Source organism: Barbus barbus (genome assembly GCF_936440315.1).
Source record: "Barbus barbus genome assembly, chromosome: 26".
In the NCBI taxonomy this organism is placed as follows: domain Eukaryota; kingdom Metazoa; phylum Chordata; class Actinopteri; order Cypriniformes; family Cyprinidae; genus Barbus; species Barbus barbus.
The window spans coordinates 14,433,574-14,454,497 of NC_136754.1; positions in this window are offsets into that span (position 1 = coordinate 14,433,574).

Consider the following 20,924-nt stretch of genomic DNA (forward strand, 5'->3'; position numbering starts at 1 on the left):
ACAATAGCATATGACAGTTCAACTGATCTTGTGACTCAAATGATTTTATGATATGACATTAAAGATGAAAGAAAAAAAATACTGAATGAGTGTGCATACAGATGGATGAATGAATGGGAAGAACAAGAAAACCGCATACTATAGTGATTTATGCTGCCTTCACGTGCTATCGGAAATGTCCTATTTCCCACTTATGAAGTCGTGATTACAAGCTTGTCGTATTCAAGTGCTTTAATGTCGGAAATAATAAAATGTAGCATCCCATTGGCTGACAATCATTTGAACATTCATCGCGCCATACATGCAGTTCGCTGACAATTCTGGAATTTTGGTCAAATGCATGCTTATATCCCTGCTTAAAAAACATACAATATGCTTCAAATGATCGTTCATATCTAGCCTATAAGTGCACTACTTTAGTGACAAGACAAAGGGATGTAGTTGTTGTGAGAACAGCAATGACAGCAGCAATGGTTGTATCCTCCACCGTGTTTAAAGTTTATGATCCGCCCAACTCGGAAACTCTGGTATCACAATTATTTCAGAATTTCCCAGTAGTAAATATGACTTGAGAGGCCGTTCACATCCAATTTCCAATTCGGAAACTCGTATTTATGATAATTCCAATAGCACGTGAAGGCAGCATTAGTGTCCCAAATTCAATGACCAGGCTACTTTTGAGACTATGTAACTCACATGTAGGAGAATAAGTGCCACCATTATAATCTTTCTTAAACCAAGTAAAAGAAACATTACACAATCACAATCAAAAAGATTTTATTGATGCTATGAACTTCTTTTCAAGTTTAAATGGACTTTTTGCTCTCTATTTCTTTAGAAAATCATAATTGTACTGGTGCTTTGAACCCCACAACCACTGTACTAATCTGAAGTGGAAGTAATGGGCACTGATGAGAACAGGGTCTTGAGTCAGTCAGTCAGTCATAAGACCACAATATATTGAATTAATAAATTAAAGTTAATATTGAGTAACTTAGATTTCAGACACAATTGCCAGTTACTTCATCCATTTTGTGCCGCAAAAGAAAAAAAAAAAGAAAAAAAGAAAATAGACAACAAACAATCGATTGTTGCAGGTTTCTGAGCAACACACAGCAGTGATGCTTCATTCTTCAATTAATCGATTGAGTAAATGATTCAAAGACTCACTTATTTCATTCCCATTCATTCTGAACAATTCGGTTAGAGAATGCTTTAATGACTCATTCATAAAGACAGGCACTTGTTCATTTATCATGTTTTGAGGCCAAAAAGACTCACTTATTTCATTACTGAATCAATGTTTCTGAACAATTTTTTTAAGAATCACTCATATAAAGATCATTTTTGAATGAGTCAATTAATTAATTTCAAAGACTCGCTCATCTTTTGTTCCTGAATAAATCAGTGTTTTTGAACAAATCAGTTGAATAATTTATTGAGTGAATGATTCAAAATCAATGACAAGTAAGTGAAACACAGTCACTTGCCACCTACTGGTGTAACAATGTAACTTGCAAAAAGAGTACTTCGAAAAATCCCACTTAAAGACTGTCAAATTTGAGAACTGGAGCTATAACCATTAAAATACAAATAAAATAACATATAACATTTGACATATAAATGATTATAAGCACATGACTCAAAATAAACATCTCTAAATACAGCATATCACATCTGTGAATCTGGATTCATCTGTGTGATGAAACGTAACTAACATGAACCTTCCTGACGGAACTCACCAGGCTTGACGCAACTCTGAGCACCAGTCTGATAAGAATGATCAGACTATTGGCCTCAGGCCACTGGACAGTGAGTTCATCACAAAGGAGTAGATTGTATTTTGTGATTTTTTTTTTTTTTACAAGAAATCTCAGCATGCTTGTCACCTTGTACCTTGAATAGAGGAAGCTGGAGGGTAAATATTATATTGGACACTAATGTCTCACAATGAATTAGAAAAACTCAGTGTACGAGTCCCAGTTTCATCGTGTATGCTAATTACACAAATTAATTTCTAATTAAAGTAGTTTTTTTAACGTATTTTGTATTATAACCATGTTAGCCTATGTGCATTTAAAAACATATATTTTAAAATGAAATAAAACATACAGTGCCCTCCATAAGTATTGGAACAGTGAAAATTCATGTTCAAAAAAACTGTGAAATTCCTGTTCAATCAGATTTAAATCTGGAGATTGATTTGGGCAATCTAAGACTTTCCATTTCTTTGCCCTTATAAATTCCTTGACTGAACTGGCAGGGTGTTTTGGGTCATTGTCCTGATGCAATATGAAGCACTTCCCAATGAATCTGGTGGCATTTTCTTGAATATTGCTTGGCAAGATGGTTTTGTACCCTTTAAAATTCATTCTGCTACTGTCATCATACATTAAGTCATCAGTAAAGTTGAGAGGACCTGTTCCAGAGACAGCCATGCATGCCCATGCCATGACACCACCTCCACCATGTTTACAGATGAGGCTGTATGCTTGGGTTCATTTGCATTTCCATTTTTTCTCCACATTTTTGCTTTCCCATCACTTAGATAAATGTTCATCTTCGTCTCATCGGTCCACAAACACAGTTACAAAACTCTTCTGGCTCACCTTTGTGCTTTTTTGCAAACTCTAATCTTGCCTTTCTATTTTTGGTGCTGGTCAGAGGTTTGCATCTTGCTGTGTAGCATCTGTAATTCTGTGTCAAAGTCTCCTGAGGACAGTAGATTGTCAGAGCACCACCCCAGCTTTCTGGACGTTGTTGGTGATTTTACAGACATGTCTTTTAGGATTCATTTTCACAGCTTTTATGATTTGTCTGTCATGTACTGTACTGTTGTTTTCTCAGTCGATCAGGTAGTTGTTGGTGTCGCTGGTGGTTTCCAAACTCTTGATTTCTCCATGCCCTTTATTTTTGCTATAGCTCTGATTGACTTCCTCTTTTCTTTTAGCATCCAAATTGCTTGCTTTTCTCTCAAAGTCAGCTCCCTCATCTTCATCCTGGCTTGTGTGTGTCATCATCGAATGCAAGATTCAGAGTGCAGAAGTAATGGATATAACTGATACGACACATTCCCTGCTTTTAATATCTGAAGAATTAATGCAACAGGACACAGCTGATCACTTAGAAAGAAATGTGAGGCAACTGTTCCAATACTTATGCTCACATCAGATAGAGGGATGAAACTCTAAAAGTGCTGAACTTCTTAGCAGGTAAAACATGTATGTGTTGAAACGGCTAATAATAAAATGTGTCATTCTGTAGTTTTGTCTCATATTCATCTTTTAATCATATTTGTAAATGTCTTGACTCCACAGCCAACAGAACAATTTTGTCTTTACTGTTCCAATACTTTTGGAGGGCTCTGTATATAAATGTGATAGCTTTTTACTGGCTAAATATGAAAGAAAAAAAGCAAAAGTAATTTTTTTTCAGACTATGCTGAATAAAAGCAGAAGCCCGAGTCTAGTTTCGAGAGGAAATGAATATGCTAGCTTCTCATTCAGAATAATGTCCATCTGCTCAATCAGAAACGCAATTTATTTACTGAGTCTTGCTGAAGAGTTTTCAAGAGGAGGAGGGAGGGCAAAGTCTTTACTCGCTCTTTCAAGCTTATTGTGTTGCCTTGAAAAGAAATTGCTTTTCGAGTGCATTTTGACTAATACTGGGCGACAGCTCCGTTTCTTTCATGCTATTCCAGTGGTTTGTTAAAACAGACAGTTTTCCAAACACTGAACCCTTATCTTCACAATTTGCCATGCAAAAATGCATCTGTCCACGATATTAGATGTCCAGACCAATTTTCCAAATGTGACCAGTTTTATATAATGATCAGTTTCCAAGTTTAAGTCTTTTAAGTCTTTCAATTTTATGCAGAATAAAGAAAGAATCGACTTATTAGTTAAGTGAATTGAGCACAGATTCTTACAAACATTATCCATCTGGCGCATAAGATTAAAGTATAAGCATCTTGAGCACAGAGGTGGGTAGTAACGAGTTACATTTACTTCGTTACATTTACCTGAGTACATTTTTTGGGTAACTGATACTTTTAGAGTATATTTTAAAATGGGTACTTTTACTCTTACTCAAGTATATTTTTAGAGAAAAAACGGTACTTTTACTTCGTTACTGTGGGCGACTCTCCTCTCGTTACTGTATCTTAATGCAATACAAGTTAAAAATGCTTCGGTTTATTCTAAACGCGCCGTCTACTTTTCTTTGGGCAATGAACGATGCCCATTCGCGAATGATTCATTCTTTTGAGTCGATTCTGTTTAAAGGCTTTATCAAACCAGTTGGCAAACCAGTGAATCGGTTCGCGAATCAGTTTGAATGATTCGTTCAGTTCCCTGCCGCAAGGAAGAGCGTCTCGCTGCAGCCTGCGGTGGACATCCAACCCCGCCCACATCCAAGCGTGACGTCACAAGCCACGCCTGTGTCCAAATACGTCACATACCTATTATTTTGCACCAGGAAAAAGCATTGACAAGAAGATAAGCCTAATTGTTTGCAAACCGAATCTTTTGCTTTTTTTTTTGCTGTGTTGGTAAGTAAAAAAAACATCTTTTGTCTTTAGGAAGACTTAAAACGTTGACAACTTGAATGTTTGTGTGCATATGTAAACAACAGTTCAGCATGCTTATGTGTTTTGAACTGTACACAGGCACGTTATTACTTAGATATCACTAACACACACACACACATATATATATATATATATATATATATATATATATATATATGTATGCGTGTTTCTTTGTTTGTGTGGGTGCGTGTTTGTGTGTGCGTGTGTGTGTTATCCAGCAAGAAGTGAAATGATGTGGTTCCTCAACCAAGATACTGTGGAAGGATTCTTTGATCAGTGTCATTCAAATATCATGTGTGTGGGGAGAGATAAATACATATGTGAGAGGGATAGAGTGTGTATATGAATAGGTAAGAGTGTTATTTAGCTATTATAAAAAAAGGGTTATTAAAAAAATTGCACATTCAGTTAGAGTTCATTTTATGTCACAAAAAACAGTGCACTATATATTTATTAGTGCACTGATTCTTACAACATATAATGAATGTTGAGTCAATGTGCAATTTTTTTATAACACTCATCTCACCGACTCACACATATGTACTTACCACCCCACACCACACACACACACACACACACACACAAAAACACTCACTCACATACAGATGATATTTTGAATGATATACACTGATCACAGTAACTTGGTTGAGCAACCACATCATTTCACTATGAATTGCAGGATAACTCTGTGTTTGTGACAAATTATATTTGTATCATTCTATATGAATGGAAAGGTCACATAATGATTGTCAATCTTTGTCATGTTTTACAGCATTCTACACATTTTTGTTCCTAGCCTGATGCAGAGCAGTTCTGCCGGGATGAGGTGTTCCTGCTGCAGTTTCACCAGTAAAGAAAGGTCTGGAGGAATGGTGGGAGCATTTCTCTAGATACTGTAGTGATTGATTTTTGTGGTTTAAAATCATAAATATTCTTGTATGCAAAATGATGAGGTAAATACTATTTAGTATGACAAATATTTAGTGGACCAACACACATGTATTCTGTATTTTTAACAGGAGTGCCAAGAGGACATAAAGTGGACGTTTTTAAGAGACATTGGCCCAGTGTTGTGCTGGATACAGAGTCACCGTGAGTTATTCTGTGGGGAGGTGAAAGGGCCTGCTTTACTCCAGATGGATGGTAAAAATCAACAGAATGCCATCAAAGACTACCTGGGGTCGAATCAGATGAAGCAAGAGATGTCTTTTCATTCATCTCTCAGGACCTGCAGTGGGACATTCACATTCACACTCTCCAAGAACTGTACTTATCCAGAGTGAGCAAAAGGGCTGGCAAAATCACTCTGGACCCCTCACACCCAGCACACTCCCTCTTTGAACTGTTACCGTCTGGTCGACGCTACAGAGCTCTGAGCACCAGAACGACCAGACACAGGAACAGTTTCTTCCCTCAGGCCATATCTACCTCACAAACAGTTAAATGTTCTCCCCACTGTGCAATAAAACATGTGCAATACCAAATTATCCATACTTATATTTATTATACATATGTTTTTGATTTAATATATCATACATCTATCCACATTCCCTTGCATAATTTGTATATAGCACATCTGTACAATACAATATTCTGATTGTTTGAGCATCTGCAGGAGCTGGACACATTCATATCAAACTGTGTTGCTGAACAAGGCTTGAAAGTCCATGCCATGTTTCTGTGAATAATCTAACAAGGCAAGGAATCTCTCTATGTAGTTTATGTATGTATGTGTACTGCATTTCAAGATCTGTTTATCTGATCATTCAGTTGTTCATTTATGATAGTTGAAACATATCTCTTATAGAACATATATTTTGTAAAAAAATTTATTTAGTTATTTTTGTAAAATAATAAATATAAAAATACCTAATGAATCAAGGGATGTCTGTTTATTCATCTTTAAATATGTGGAGGACCTGGACACACTTCATATGAAGTTTTGTTGATGAACAAGGCCTGAATGTCAATGTCATGTTACTTGTTATAATCTATCAAAGCAAGCAATCTCTATTTAGCATGTATGTGCAGACTACTGCATATGGAGAACTGTCAATCCTATCATTCAAATGTTAACACTTGATGATAAGTGGAACAACACATCTTTAGAAAATTAAATGACAATTATAAATGATAACAATGTGTTGTGACTTTTACAATAACAAAATCTAATTATCCCTTTTAAATTTTATAAATCTAAAAGGTGTCTTAGGTAGTTTAAAATCGATAGTAATAAATGAGAATTTATCTCATTACAATAAGGTTGAATAAGGTAAGGTGTAGAGGTTTTTTATTACAATTAGCCTAATTTAATCAACCTTAATCATTTAATCAAATTTAAGTGTTTTACAGGCTCTTGTGATGAGAAATCAGCTCTGTACATTAGACATATTAAATATATTACATTTAAGTTGTGCCATTTTAGCCTAGACATCCTTTAAATAAATAAGAAAACGTGTATTAGTAAAACGAAAGGCAACATTATTTTATTTAGATCCCAGAAACGGCTGTAAATTGCTTGGACAAAATGTTACTTCCGGGTTTCGCAGGGAATAACAAGAGGTGACGTATATTATAGGGCGTGGTTTCTGACGTAACGTTTTGACGTGGGCGTGACTGTATTGGTATGGGCGTGGCTTGTGACGTCACACTTGGATGTGGGCGGGGTTGGATGTCCACCGCAGGATGCAGCGAGCCCTACTTGGCCGCAAGCGCTGAGTCTCTGAAGCGGTTCTCTCTCAGATAACAGAGAGTTTAAGAACATCAAGAGCGCTGAAGACGTGGCTTTGGATCTACAGTCAGTTGAAAGCAAATCTGCAAAGGCTTGTTTGCTAGAGCTATATGAAGATCTTTTATTAGATGAACACCGCGTGTGCTGTCTACTGTTCCACAGGTATAGGCCACGATACCACTATGACATTACCAGTTTGTTGTACATGTACCTTACATTAAATACAATGTATAATTTATACATTAAATAAGCTGTCACAGAGTATGAAATGAACACCCGCGGAACCCGCGTTAGCTCTGCTCAGCGGCGCGCGGCCTGTTCTAGACACAATTAATATTCATATTTTTACTATATTTACGCTTGCAAAAATATAGGCTACATTTGTTTACATTTTGCAGAACAGAAGATCCGTCAATATGCATTTGTTTCGTTATGTTCAGAGCAGTCATGTGAGGCGTTTTCAGAGGTTTCAGTGTCAGAGGTTATAGGATAATACATAATTAATTTACTTTAAAATATAATTTAATTAAGTGATGCAAATCAGAATTTTCATCAGCTGTTACTCCAGTTTTCGGAGTCATATGATCCTTCAGAAATCATTATAATATATCGATTTATTACCAGTGTTGGAAACAGTTTTGCTGCTTAATATTTTTTGGAACCTGTAACATTTTGTTCAGTATTCTTTGATGAATAGAAAGCTAAAAAGAGCAGCACTGATAATAAATCAACATGATTTCTGAAGGATTATGTGACTCTGAAGACTGGGGTAAAGGCTGATGAAAATTCTGATTTGCATCACTGAAATAAATTACATTAAAATATATATATATATATATATATATTTTGAACTGCAGTGTGTGTGTGTGTGTGTGTGTATACACATACACATTACATAAATGTAATCTATATATCTAAATAAAAATAGACTATATTCTTACTTTACTTACTTTTTACTTTTGTCATTTAGCAGACGCTTTTGTCCAAAGCGACTTACAAATAAGAAAAAGTAACTAAAACTAAAAAGTTACAACTCTATAAATACTATCTACCCACATATTTAAGAAAATAAAGAAATTAAATAAAATTAACACATGCATATAACAACAACATTTCAATAATAAACATATCAATGAAAAAATTAAATAAAAAGCTACTACTATCCCTTGCCGGTGTCCCTGCCTGGTGGAGTCGCACGGTAGAGTCGATGGTCTTTACACTCTTTGGTCTTCACACTAAGAGGGCTTCACACGACGACTGACGCGACCGCTGCCGCGGTATAATAACCTTTATTATACCAATCTAACAAATGATCGTTTCAATTCAGCTGGACCCACTTTCCTGTTCAGTACCTATATGATCCAAAGTAACTAGTAACTAACTACTTGAGTAGTTTTTTTATCCGATACTTTTTTACTCTTACTCAAGTAACTATTCAGACTATTACTTTTACTTTTACTTGAGTAAATATTTCTAGAAGTACTTTTACTTGAGTACAGTTTTTGGGTACTCTACCCACCTCTGCTTGAGCATGAGAAAACGGTGTTACACATGTAAACAAAACATAGTTCCAGCGACACCTGAAACCACAGCAGGCCAGGAGGCAGCAATAGCTCACGTGCCCTTGTTCTGCACTTCAAGAGCAAAAGGGTCTCGACGGATTCACACAGGTTTCTCGAGGTCTTCAAAACAAATTTGTAATACTGATTAGAATCCAGTGCAGCTAATTAGGATGCTAATTGGAATAGAGTGGGGCTCGGATGGAACAGTGGCTGAGAGGCGTCTTTTCACAGTGACATCTTTCCATGTTTGTTCCTGTCGGCTCTCTACCCCACTCATTGCTTGAATTAATCTTTTTATACATGCAAAAAGAAACATCAGTGATGGAATATTCATGTAAATTGAATCTAGGAGTCATTCTGTATTGTGAGATAATGTTAAAGGTATATTTCCAATGTTCAATGCAAGTTAAACTCAATCAACAGCACTTACCACAAAAATGAGCTCCTTTATGCTAAAAAAGCAAAACTTCAGATCACAATGAGGAACTTACAATAGAAGTATATTTTAATATTATAAATATTAAAATACTCTATGCTAGTCAACATTATATGAAATTACAAGTTTCATATTTCCAAAATTGGCTCCATTCAGCCCCTAATAAGTGCCCCACAGTAACAGATTTTTTTTTCTTTTACTTAAGAAAGCAAGGCACGTCAAAATAGTTTTTTGGTACAACTGAATATTATACCACAAGTGCTGTCGATTGAGCTTACATTGACTAAACCCAGAACATTCCTTCAATGTTGGCTCATGCATCAGAGACAACCTTCGAGACACGAAGCAGTAAAATTTCCCCAGTGCAGTTGATTCAGCCCACTTTATTCAATTTAATATTTTTTCCCTCTACTTCTCATGTCGTATTCACTTCACAGCACTAAATTGCAGTGCTTTTTATAGAACTGAAGTGGTTTTATAACCTCAAAGCTCTCCCTGCCATTTGCACTAAATCCAGTGGCATGAGGAGAAGGTGATGCGGAGACTGACTGCCTGCTATACAGGATTAGTAATATCAGGGGAGGGACTCCAGGGATCCATTGATGTGCATTTGTCACCTTGGCATGTCCACTGCATGGAGGCATTAGCTCAAGCACAACACTATTTTTCCCCCATGCATCAAATACAGGCTGATCTAATCACTTAATCATTGTCAGACAGCCCTCAGTCTCTGATTGTTAGGCACTCTCAATTTACTCTGAATGCTTTCCTAACAACGATGAAGGATACATACACATACATGCATACATATGTAATCATTTATAAATAACAAATTTCAAGCATTTTCACATGTGGAGTTTTGAAGTCCACTGTAACCATTTCTTCTTTGTCATCTGAATGAAAGAAAACAAATATTTGTAAAGAATATAAGTTAAAAGAAGAAAAAAGAAAGCTTGCAGTCCATTTTTCTCAAGGCAATCAAGAAGCACTAAAGAATCAGCCACAAGGGCTTTCAACAGCTGCACTTGCTGTGCTGTTTGTTCACTGGAAAGTGAGACCGAGCTTTGAAGAATCGCATGCGGCCACAATAAAGTGCTGGAGTAATGAAAGAGGCAAAGATCAATGGACAGACACTGCCTTCCTTCCCTCATCCCGCTGCTCCGTTTCATCTATGACCACATGTACACTAGACCAACTCTCAGACTTTCTCTGAATGCCGCCTCACCTCAAGCCAGACAAACAGAGGCAGCACTCAAGCTTCAATCAGCAGATGAGTAAAGAGAAAAAAAAAAGAAAAAAAACACACCTCTTACCTTCTCAGTCTTTCCTTAAAAGATGACAAAGCTTTGGAATACGATGGAGCGCTCCCAACGTTCCTCCACATTTTATAAAGTCACACAGAGAGCATGTGTGCAGCAGCTCAATCCAGCTCAGAACAGAACCGCTAGAGCTCCCAAATCTGCCAGCCTGCTGCAGCTCAGGAGGCGCGCTCTGATTGGCTGGCTACACACGCTGTCATATCCACACACACAGAGATAGTCAGCTCTACTTTTTTTCCCTCTCACATTTCCTATCCGTTCGCTCGCTCACTCGCTTTCTTTCTCTCGCTTTACATCTCTGACTCTACCTCGCTCACTTTATCTTTTAGTCTCTTTCTCTCTCCCCCTCCATCTGCAGCCAGGAGAGGCACACATGTTCTCAACGGTGAGCAGTGCAGGCAGTGTTTGGTTTAAGGCAATAATGTAGCTCCAGAAGGAAACCTAATTAATAATATAGAGGGAGCAAGGGGGAAGCAAGAAGGATTTGAAGCCTGTGTATGCAGAGTCCCTCAAGACTGAAGGCCATTTTTTCTTTTCTTTTTTTTTTAGAAGGAAGGCTACCCTGTCAGCTCATAACATAACAGAGGTCATCAGGAACAGGGCGGTAGCTCTGTGGAAAGGTAAAATGAAATTGTGATAAAACAAAGGCCTTGAGGGAAAAGAAGGAGCTTTATGTACCGCAACTTCGAGTCATCAAACTCTCAGCTTGCTCTCGGCGGCCATCCATCATTTACCTCCAGGTCTCCCCCTTTCCTTTCAGCTTCAGCACAAGTTGATGATTTATCGTTTCAACTCCATTTATTTATTTACATTCCCTCCACCCCTTTCTCGGCTCCGCTGGTGTCCTTGCAGGTGGGCTTGAGAATGGCTTATGTAAAATGATGCTGCACTAAGATTATGATGCTAAATGCTGTCATGAAAATATGCACATATTTTGATGCCAATTTTAAATTATACAAAACATAATTGTATACAAGTCAACAAATATAATAATATAATATATAATATTTTTTTTCTCATTTAGATGAGCAGCTTTGCAATCTGGTTGTCAAATACATTTTTTGTTTCTACTAAAACAGAACTATTATATCACCAGCTAAGCATGACATAGCTAAAGCTGTATCAGAATGATAAAACAATTAAATGACCAGGTGTCAAGTTTATGCTACGATAAACACAGATTTTCAAGATCATTTTGAAGAAAAAAAAGGTGCTGAAATCGAATGGCTTGTTGCTTAGGAAACACAACACTGTTAGGCTAAGACTACTGACTTTCGTAAGTGTTATGAAGTAATAATGAAACAAAACACATCACCTTGACAGTACAACAGCTGCCAACTATTAGAAACATTACTGTTGGTTTTGTGAAGACATGCATAAGACAGCAAAGGAGTTTGGAAATTGAATAGACCAGATCATTGCTCAGCAAATTGTGGGGAAAAAATAGATTATGCACTTGGATGAAGCTTATGTCAAATTCTTAGGTGGAGTTTAAGCATGAGTGAGTGTCAAGAGTGGTGATAAATGACCACATTCACTCAAAGATTTGAAATAGATTCCTTTCCTTTTTTCATAGATTTATTTATTTTTTCAATATTGTAAAGAATATATAGTAAATTCCTTACATTGCTATCATTATGATCACACCATGTAATCATTGGCTTAATCGTTGGCTAATAAATTATGTATGCTTGAATACAGGTTATTAACTGTATGATTTGTATTTATGCCATATTTAATATAATTATATTTAAATAAATCTAATTTAAACCATTTGTGTGGAAAATATTTTCCCAGTAATGTCTTTTTGGGGTGAGAAAGAAAACAAAGACCAATATATCCAAAAAGACAACATTTTAGGCTAAAAGGATCCTTGAACCAAAAAATAAACTTAAACTTGCGGTGAACCCTATGGTTTAGAAAAATAGGCCTAATGAAAAAGTAAAAGACTGAATCTTCACAACTGAGGTACCTGTTGACTGGATTTGAGAGCAAAGATGCCTGGCAAGAGGATTATGATCTTCAAAAAATTGCATCTGAATTCACTGTGCAAATGGCACCAAACGAAGGCTACATTCCAATGAGAAAGGCTCTGATTTTACGCTTCTGCTTACATAATATGATGTAAACATCTCAATCCAATATCTGAAATGCCTTCTCTCCATTCAGGGCTCCATTGAGATGCATGTTTAATTGGGTTGGGGTGGAGGATTTGTTCAGAGGCCCGTTCTCACATGCTTTCATATCACTTTAAGCCTGTATAACCCAACCAGAGCTGCTCGGGGCAAAACAAAAGACCACATTGCACACTGCCCTACTGTCCTTCTCTAAAAACGGTTCAGATTATTCCAGTTTCAACAACCAGAGCGAGAGAGAGAGAGAAAGAGAGATGCTTTTCAGTGAATATGACATACAATATGAAAACAACTTTCTGCTAACAAAGGTATATATTATTTTGTCATGAAGGATCAGGTGGCTCCTCATTTTCAAGACTGATGGACAGCCTATTTTTCCATTATTCTTGAGAAAATTAGCTGTGGTCTCTAGACTGGGTTTATACATTCATCCTGACATTAGACTTAATGAAAAAGACCATCAAGATTTCAATTACATCCTTTGTTCCTTTTTATCTATTCAAACATCCAGACACACAACAGGATGTATTATATTGGACTGACCAACTATGAGTAATAACTCTGTCAGAGTGATAATGTAAAGGTAAATGCATTATGGGTAGTGACCTGATACTATTCTAGGAGCTGATTTAAAGAGCACTGAAGACCATTTATTTTTGAGTTCTCAAGTGGGAAAGAACTCTGGTTTGAAAGCTATAACAGCATTTGACCCCCTCCTACCGCTGACATTTACTCAAAGCGGACACTTTTGCACTTATTTGGTAATGTCAACAAAATTTTTATCTATGCAACTTATAACAAATAAAAAAATTTAAAAGAGAAAAAGCATAAAAAAGCAAACGAAAGGATGGACTTGTCACAGTATGTGTTACATACAGTAAATCCATTAAACAGGTACCTGGTTAACGACCCATGCTGTCAAGACAGAAGTGACAACCCATTAGCTCCATAGCAGATTAAGCACTTAGTCAGTTCAATCATACTTTATGGATGAATAGTTTACTTGATGTTTTTTTTTTTTTTGACTCTGTAGACTCTTTGTCAATACAATAATAATAATAATAAAAAAATACATACATAGGTTGTTATTATGTCTTTCTGCTCCTTATTTATCGAGTTTTCAGGCTCATAACCAAAAGTTTCAAACCTTGAATGAGAACCACAGAAAGAATTCTGTAAATGGACATCACTTACATTTTGAACAGCCTCATCTTTGTGGTGGTCAGATTCTTGACTCAAGTTCAATCTCAGTCTGTTGTGAATGAATTTTCAACAGAGTCGTCTGGGCTCTAATTATTATATTTTTCCCAATTACAGAGCTAGTGTGAGATAGTGCCCCCAACAGCCCATAAATCACTTAATCAGTCTCTGAGGTTAGACTTTTCAGTGTATAATCTAAGCCAGGTGTGTCAAACTCAATTCCTGGAGGGCCGCAGCCCTGCAGAGTTTTGTTTCAACACACAGACCATCTAGTTTTCAAATAAGCCTGAATGACTTAATTAGCTGGATCAGGTGTGTTTAATTAGGGTTCCATCTAAACTCTGCAGGGCTCCAGCCCTCCAGGAACTGAGTTAGACACCCCTGATCTCCCACAGACACTAAACGACTTACAGTATTGGTAATGGTTCTGCACATAAGAAAACTCATGTGTGACTAATCACAGGCCTTCATTGCGCAATCAAATCTTAACATTTAGGATTCTAACAAATATAATACATGTGTATGGAATTACATCATAACTAACAATTTCAGCAGTCCATGGCCTGTGATGATAAATACATTTGGCTGCATGATCGGAGTATGTTTGCTTAATATAAAGGGATCTGACATCCCAATACTTTCAGAGCGAAGTTAAACCAGACCCTCCAGCCATAGCAATGACTTAAAATGAGCAGATTTGACAGGGGCCTATTATCCAATCTCTTAATCTGGCATCTGTGTTACACAGTGTCAGAGAGCATTTATCCCTGAAGCAAAAAAAAAAAAAAAAAACTAAACTTGTTTTCACCCAGTACAAAATCAGTGGCAGGACTTTTCTTATGAGAAAAGTAAAATTGCTACAGTAATTACATTTCTTTAATTATGGGTGTAAATTTTGGTGAAAATTTATAGGTCCTATTAGTTAACATTAGTTAAATTGCATTCACAAATAGTGAGCAATAAATTTACTGTAGTATTTTTTAATCTTTGCTCATGTTAATGAAATTACAGCTGTTTGTGTTAACCTTAGGTCCATTGAATAATATTAACAGATAACCTACTGTATTTGAATACAGTATTAGTAAACGTTTTTGTGAGCAAATGGAACCTTAGTGTTACCAAAGTTTTTAAATGTGAAAAAGTGAAATGTGAGAAAAAAAAATCTCAACTGTTATATTGTTACGCAAGTTATATTTGTATGCCAGTAGATGGCAACAATCGACTGTGTTTTTAAATTAAGTCATTTACTCAAACAATTCTTAAAAACATTGATTCATTCAGGAATAAATAAACAGGTGTGTGATTGAATCAACCGATTTGTTAAAAATACTGATTCATTCAGGAAACAAACTGAAGTCACTGAAGCTTTCTTCCAACGATTCCTTCAAAAACACTGATTTATTCAGCAAAGCTACAAGGTTATCTGTGCGTGTGTGTGTGTGTGTGAGTGAGTGAGTCATTAAATTACCCAACTGATTCTTAAAAACACAGGTCACTCAGGAACGAAATAAGCAAGTCATTCACTCATTTAAAGTCATTGATTCGTTCAAGAACAAAATGCCACTACTGTGTTGCTCAGAGAAACACGGCAGTTCTGCTTTGGCTTTGTTTGGAACCATTTTGATTGTCAGAGCAATTTTATGTTTAACATGTAAGTTTCATGTACTCATTAAATTCTTGTGTATTGAATTGTTGCTGGCATGATATTCCATACTAAGTACTGAAGATATTCAGAACAACGGCACTTACAGCTTGTGGAATAGGCTATTGCTAAATTGTAAATATGCTCTCGTTTGAGAATTCCTCGCTAACCGTGATAAAGTCCACACAGTGTGAAAATCAACAGCAAGACTGTGCGTGGGGTCAAAGTGTTGACATAGACACAGAATTCATCACAGTGGGTAATGGTCCGTTAGACAGTGGGCTAGTCAGAGGCCACTAGCTTATTGACATTCAGGGGTGCATGCGGTGCTACGACATACTGGCGGGCTTCTATACTGCTGTGACAAAACACAAGCTCTGCTGAGACAATCACAACAGTGTGTGTTACACCTCAGTGAAATGGAGAAAAGCCTAGTAGTGGAAAACATGATAGCCTCTCATTTCCTGCCGATGCCCATTTTGTATATGTGCATCAGTGTGTAGCACATCAGTGTGAATACATGAGCGGGAAAAGACAAGATTTTTATCAAGGCATGTTCACAAACAAATAAACATTTTTATCCTGATATGGAGCTTTCATTTCAGCCCCAGCCATGTATGTGCCCCGGCAGATTATTTTCTACCTTGTAATGCCTCAGTCTGTTGCTTGGATTCTTTCTCACCACATTTACTGTCATTTTGGCTCGACTCCAATAAATGAACACCGTTCCATAGCCAGAAGATGAGAATGAGAATCAGTCTGCAGTTAAGCAAGGGAAATCCTATTTCATTTGCCTCTTTGAGAGAAACCGAATAGCATCATCAAGCATTTGGCATATGGAGACAAATCACAGATATATTTCAGGAGGATATAAATATATAAGCTATAATTCAGGTAGCTGGCAAATGTGATGTGTTTGTTATTACTGGGAGAAACGGATGTAACCCATTTTACATTTTTAATGCATGTAAAATGAATAGTTAAATAGCAGAATAGCTGCCATATTCACCAATTAACACAACTGGGGAGAGAAGGTGTGATTATAAAACTTCTTCACTTATTCACAAAATGTTCAGTCTAAACCTGAAATTGCACCCGCATATCATCGACATGTCTGGAGTGATGTTTAAAAAAGTATTACACATAAAATACACATAAAATATGTATAATATATACACATTTATTTATTATAAATAACACAAATTAAGAACAATTTACTGTAAATGTATGGTTCTAAAGATATTTTAAAAATGCAGTATTTGTGTTGATTGTTACTGTAACTGTGGAACTTGGAAAGTGGTAGATGTTGGAATTATTTGAGCTATTAAAGTTGTTATATTTATTGAACATTACAGTTATTCAAGCTCTTCTGCAGATTTGACATATGAGTTATGAATGTCCAAATACATTCACATAAATTTATTTTGAAACAATATATATATATATATATATATATATATATATATATATTTTATACCTAACTTTATTACATAATCGTTATAACATTATTATATATAAAATAAATGAACTAATGTATGAACGAATGACGTAGTTGACAGCTCATCTTTTTAATTTGCTTGGCAGCTCATGCTTGTGTTTATTTTTTATCTTTTTTTTTTTTTTTTCCTAAGTACACCCTCGGACATTGATTGAATGTCAATGTTGAAAGAAAATGCCGTCATGTGTTTATGGCCGCTGTTCTCCTGAGGTTTTATAATGAGATGGGAGACCGCACATCTCATATCTTTTGAATTTGGGGATAAGTGTCACATTGAAATTCTACACTTTGGCATTAGTTAAACATGATGGATGGATGCGGCAACTTGTACTTTATTTTCATGTCCAGGGCAACGGCTCTGAGAGACGAGATCACTAAAGAAGAAGCATTAATCTGGACACTGTCACTCTGGTGGCCATTTGAGTTACAAGGTCAGAATTGAAGTCCATTCAAAAAACGAACATAAAAGACAGATAATTGTTTTTTTTAGAAATGTTAAATTTAAAGATATAGGAAGCAGAAGTGTTGAGGGCTAATATACCAGTGAACTACTAACAAAAGGGCATGACTCTAAAAAGCATTTTCACTGTTAGGAACTAGTAATGTAATATATGGTCAAGCTACTGTATACAACAGAACTGAACCTAATCCATTCATTCAAGAAATCCATTCATTCATTCCAACAGTCGAGGAGATAATTCAGAACCAGTGAGCAATGAAATCCCTTCCGGAGAGGCAAATACATCAGAGTTTGGACCTGTGCTTGGAGGAAAGTGACTCAGCCCCTGCTGAAGTATTACCGGTTGCCGTTTACATTCACAGTCAACACAAAGGGAGATTGCATTTGATGCTGTGTGTTCTGTTAGCAGCCGTGACAAGTCTTATCCTACATAAGCTACTTTATCCTTTATTACCCATCCTCCTTTGGAAATGAACTCAGGGAATGCCCTTCGCAATGTTGCAAACGGTTACTGCGCTAATGAACATTCTCTGTGGCATGACGCAGTACACTCAAGCGCACACCAGCAGGTCTATTAAACCAAAACACAGTGACTACTACGAGTACAGAAACAAGCTGTTCCTAAATTATGTTTAAATGTTGATGTTTTTTGTTCATTACATTGGTCTGGGAGAGAACAACTCTTTTAATCTTCAGGACCATTGATATCCTGCATCTTCCGTATAAAGCATCCTGACATTCATGGCTTTAAAGAAACATGTTGTATTTGGAGTTACATAAGGCAGAACCAAAGACACTAAACAGAAATGTGAGATGGTCTCATTGCATAATGCCTTACTAAAAGACGCCACTTCACATGCTTTTAATGTAATTAATGTGAAAGCACAAATAATTGTACTACAACAACTCTGTAGCAGCTAACTTCATTCAGCACCCACTACTTTTTTATTTGTAGATCTGTCTAGCATTAACATCTCCACATCTTTTGTTAGTTCTTTTGCCTGCTGGAATTTTGCTAGTATTTCATCTAAAAATTAAAAAATGTAACAATATGCTAATTAAGTTGTTCTCAACCTGTATGATTTCTCTTTTTCCGTTGAAACATAAAAGCTCAGCCAGGTGCGGATTTGTCATTTTTGGAGCTTGATATAAAAATTATTTTACCCTAGCAACCACTAGGGTAACCATACAGTAGGTCTTCTTTTCCCAGACATGTCCTGGCAGGTTTTGGCTTTGTTTTCTTATTGACGTGCGCTCTACAGTCCTCATACATTACATGCACACGTATTTCCATTGCCTTGACTGTTCTCTACACTATTAATCAAACTACTTCTCAGTCATTATCTTCAGTAAGATAATAGGAAAACAAAGCCAAAACCTGAACATTTTAGTTTACATTTTAGGACATTTTTTTATACCAAGTTCCAAAAATGATGAAAACACCATAAAAATATTCCATATGCTTTTAGATTCGGGTAATATATTGGACATGAGTCATACGGTCTAATTTTATGGGTCTTTGGGTCTTGAACCTTGACAGTCTCTGATAACTATTGCTTTCATTGTATAGTAAAGAGCAATGTCAACAACATCCTGAGCATCTCTGTTTATGTTCCAAACAAAGAAAATCCCAAATTTGTAACAACATAAATGATGAGAGATTGTTAATTTGTGGGTGAAATATCCCTTTTAAATGATATATTTAGAATCGTCAAAGTGGCTGCATATTCAGAGTTTAAAAGGAATCATGGCTTCGGCCTGGGTATTATCTCAAAATACTGAAATATCCTGTTTATTTTGAGCTTAAACCTTGGATAGTGTTGATGCAGACACTCATTTTGCTGACAGTGATGGATTCTAATGTCAGCTGCACTGACAAGGATCGAAGGAGGACTTTATTTCTGTACAGCTTGCTTGTTTTCCAAGGGTAATACTCTTGATCAACGTGAAGGGGTGGTCTGCTGCTATACTCTAAACTTTATATTTATCCTGTTAATCCCTACAGGAAGCTATGGATGAAATAATATGATTTTTTATAGTGGGATAGGAAGATTGCACTTCATGTGTTTAGGACAGATACACCTGCTTTCAGATCCGAGATTCAGTTGCATTTATTTTATTTTTTTACTGAGACAGAGAAAAATTCAGATGATCTTGAAAATATATGTGCACATTAATATGTAAGTGATATTAATCTCAAAATAAAGTTTGAAGGGGTGGTCATGACCCTGATGCAAATCTGTGGGCTCTTGTGTCATTCTGAAGGGGTTTATTTTGAAATAATCAGCAGCTGAATTTACATTATCTCACTTATTAAACTGATACTTATTTTAAAAATATATAAAATAAGCATATAAATATTTTAATTTATATTTATATTTTTTACAAAGAAAAGAAAAAAAGTTTCCATGTTATTATTATTATTACTAAAGTAATTTTACCCATTTTTCAAATTACACATTGCATTGTGTAGTTTTTTTACAATTAAAAAATGGTCAAGTAATTTTCTGCCAGGAAATTATTCATAATTCTCACCAATGCTGCATTTATTTGATCAACAATACAATAAAAATAAACACAGTAATAATATTAATAATAAATAGTCTTAAATATTATTATAATTTAAAATAACTTTTCAATTTTATAGATTTTAAAATGTAATTTAAGTGATTCTGTGATAACAAAGCTGAATTGTCAGCAGCCAGTTCTCCAGTCTTCAGTGTCACATTATCTTAATATTTTTGAGGAAATTTTTTTTTTTTTTTTTTTTTACTTTTCTATCATTTTGTATTAATTTAATGCAACCTTGCTGATTAAAAGTATGCATTGCTTTCAAAAGGAATGGACAAACAAATAAACAAATATTTGAAATGGTAGTTGAAATAATGAAATATTGTATCTATAATATTTCATTATAATACTTTATTGCTACCAGTTATGTTCTACTTTGCTCACAAACAAAACAAAAAATCTGTAGAAACAGGTTTTATGGTCATATTTTAAATGTAATACTGTTATCCTACAAGTACATTTTTACTGTTGAGTCACAAAATATCACCAATGTCAAATGTACATTTTAGATTGCATTTTACAAATATGCTCAATGTCATGACCAATCATGATTATGCGTTCCAGAGTGCCGTGCATTATATATAATGTAATCTGAAACTCAAATGGCATCTCTGCCTTGAACGTTATTTTGAGCTCAGTGGCGTGCCCTTCTCTTCCATTACACTTCAGACTCGAGTATGTTATTGTGTTTAAACAGCAGCCAGACATGAGACAATTCACTGCATGCTCAGTCCTGAAAGAGAAAACGCCGACAGTGACCTCTCTTACACTCCATTTCCTCC